Here is a 3,246-nt window from a genome sequence, read left to right on the forward strand (position 1 = left end):
AAAGCGGTCTCAGAGATTTCAGCTGTCTGTTTCCAGAAACTAGAAACATATTGAGGAAATGGAAGACCACAGGCTCAGTTCAAGTTAAGGCTCGAAGTGGCAGACCAAGAAAAATCTCAGATAGACAGAAGAGACGAATGGTGAGAACAGTCAGAGTCAACCCACAGACCAGCACTAAAGACCTACAACATCATCTTGCTGCAGATGGAGTCACTGTGCATCATTCAACCATTCGGCGCTCTTTACACAAAGAGATGTTGTATGAGAGAGTGATGCAGAGGAAGCCTTTTCTCCGCCCACAGCACAAACAGAGCCGCTTGACGTATGCTAAAGCACATTTGGACAAGCCAGCTTCATTTTGGAATAAGGTGCTGTGGACTGATGAAACTAAAATTGAGTCATTTGGGCATAACAAGGGGCATTATTCATGGAGGAAAAAGAACACAGCATTCCAAGAAAATCATCTGCTACCTACAGTAAAATATGGTGGTGGTTCCATCATGTTTTGGCGCTGTGTGGCCAGTGCAGGGACTGGGAATCTTGTCAAAGTTGAGGGACACATGGATTCCACTCAGTATCAGTAAAGCTTTATGGAGATGAAGATTTCATTTTTCAGTATGATCTGGCACCTGCTCACAGTGCCAAAACCACTGGTAAATGGTTTACTGACCATGGTATTACTGTGCTCAATTGGCCTGCCAACTCTCCTGACCTGAACCCCATAGAGAATCTGTGGGATATTGTGAAGAGAAAGTTGAGAGACGCAAGACCCAACACTCTGGATGAGCTTAAGGCCGCTATGGAAGCATCCTGGGCCTCCATAACACCTGAGCAGTGCCACAGGCTGATTGCCTCCATGTCCAGCCGCATTGAAGCAGTCATTTCTGCAAAAGGATTCCTGACCAAGTATTGAGTGCATAACTGAATATAATTATTTGAATGTTGACTTTTTTTTGTTTTAAAAACACTTTTCTTTTATTGGTCGGATGAAATATGCTTATTTTTTGAGATAGGAAATTTGGGTTTTCATGAGCTGTATGCCAAAATCATCAATATTAAAACAATAAAAGGCTTGAACTACTTCAGTTGTGTGTATTTGAATCTAAAATATATGAAAGTCTAATGTTTATCAGTACATTACAGAAAATAATGAACTGTATCACAATATGCTAATTTTTTGAGAAGATCCTGTTTTTAACTGACATTTTTTATCATAATAACCAATGATTTATACAGGAAAATCATGACGATTAACAAGATTGCCCAAACGTTCGCATCCCACTGTATATACTTTCAAGCAGCTGTGTAATTTCCTTATTTTTCAGCTATTATGGGCTTTAGTGAGAGTAACATCCTGTTCTATGGCAGGATGAAGGATATTCTAATGTACATGGAGACTGTTGTGACCCATCTTTCCTGCAGAGGAAATGCAGACAAGGAAAAAGTATGTTGCATTGAGAATCATGCAAGCAAGTTAAAGCAAAATTGCATTATTTCTTTATTAGCAAAAAGGAGCTTCCATCTTGCAGACACAGCCATGTAGACTAAATGCTGCACTGTATGAGTGCTTGTGCTTGTATCTATGATATCCGCTGCAGGAATTGTCGCGAACCTCCGATTTTGGTTCGCGAACTTCGAACTCGAACACGCGAAAAAAGTTTGCTAACATGCAAACTTTCGAACCGCCATAGACTTCAATGGGCAGGCAAACCTTCAAAACTACAAACACTACATTTGGCTACTAAAGTGTAGGAAAAGATGTTTCAAGGGGTCTAACACCTGTTGGGGGGTATGTCAGAGTGAGATACATGCCAAAAGTCCCGGGGAAAAATCAGGTTTTTACGCACAGCAGGGTTTAAGGGCGGAAATCACATTTTATTGCTAAATTGGAGGACTAAAGTGCTTTAAAACATCTTGCATGTGTATACATCAATCAGGTAGTGTAATTAGTGTACTGCTTCACACTGACAGACTAAACTCACTGTGTAACGCACCGCAACAGCTGTTTGTGTAGTGACGGCCGTGCTGGACTGGTACGCACCATGGCGAGAGTGCAGGCGATGGCGGCTTTCAAGCCCATATGGTCACCGGGCTGTGGTAACTCAATGATAGAACAACAGTGACGGTCCAGCTGATCGAATTTGGTCTGTCCACAATGAAGCAACGACCTTATTATCTTGGGTTTGCCCCCCAGCACACTCATATAGCCGGTGGTCATTGTGATACGCAAGCCTCTTCACCACGGCAAGGTAACGATCACGAAGGGGAATTGGCACATGTACTTGCCTTTTGTTTTGTTGTTGCAGCTGCAGTGCAGCCAGAAAAATTAGACAGGCATGTACACACACCAGAACAATTATTATAGCGGCCGCTGCTAGCAGCAGCCTTAAAAATTCAGGAATCCGCCTGGAGTCCTGGTGGTGGCGGAAAAGGCAGCCAAGTGGCCTGCAGGCAGAGATGCTGTGTGGGGAGTGACTTAGTCTTTGGGCAGGCAGTCGGTAGGTAGGTGGGTGCACTGTGAACAACAGGTAGGTCACACACACGTACTGTGAACAGGTACAGTGACTGGGGGTATTAAATAGCACACTGCATGCGCTCACATAGGTAGGTGGGTGCACTGTGAATAACAGGTAGGTATATGCAGTGATGGGTATTACAAATGTGCACCTGTCACACACACACAGGTACCGAACAGGCACAGTGACACTGCATGCCCTCACGTAGGTAGGTGGGTGCACTGTGAACAACAGGTAGGTATATGCAGTGATGGGTATTACAAATGTGCACCTGTCACACACATACAGGTACCGAACAGGCACAGTGACACTGCGTGCCCTCACGTAGGTAGGTGGGTGCACTGAACAACAGGTAGGTATATGCAGTGATGGGTATTACAAATCTGCACCTGTCACACACATACAGGTACCGAACAGGCACAGTGACACTGCGTGCCCTCACGTAGGTAGGTGGGTGCACTGAACAACAGGTAGGTATATGCAGTGATGGGTATTACAAATCTGCACCTGTCACACACACAGGTAGTCACTGAATGTGGTGGGCCTGGTGGTGGCACAGTAGGAATTACCCCAAAGGCCAGCTGCGACAGGGCTGTATATAATGCAAGTGGGCCACACACACAAAAAAAAAAATAGATCACAAGAACAAGATTAGCTCTCAAAAGAGCTGTTGAGGGGTGCTTTTTTAGCAATAGGAATCAGCAAGAAGCAAGCTAACAAGCCTACAAGA

Source organism: Hyperolius riggenbachi, chromosome 9, assembly GCF_040937935.1.
Source record: "Hyperolius riggenbachi isolate aHypRig1 chromosome 9, aHypRig1.pri, whole genome shotgun sequence".
Classification (NCBI taxonomy): domain Eukaryota; kingdom Metazoa; phylum Chordata; class Amphibia; order Anura; family Hyperoliidae; genus Hyperolius; species Hyperolius riggenbachi.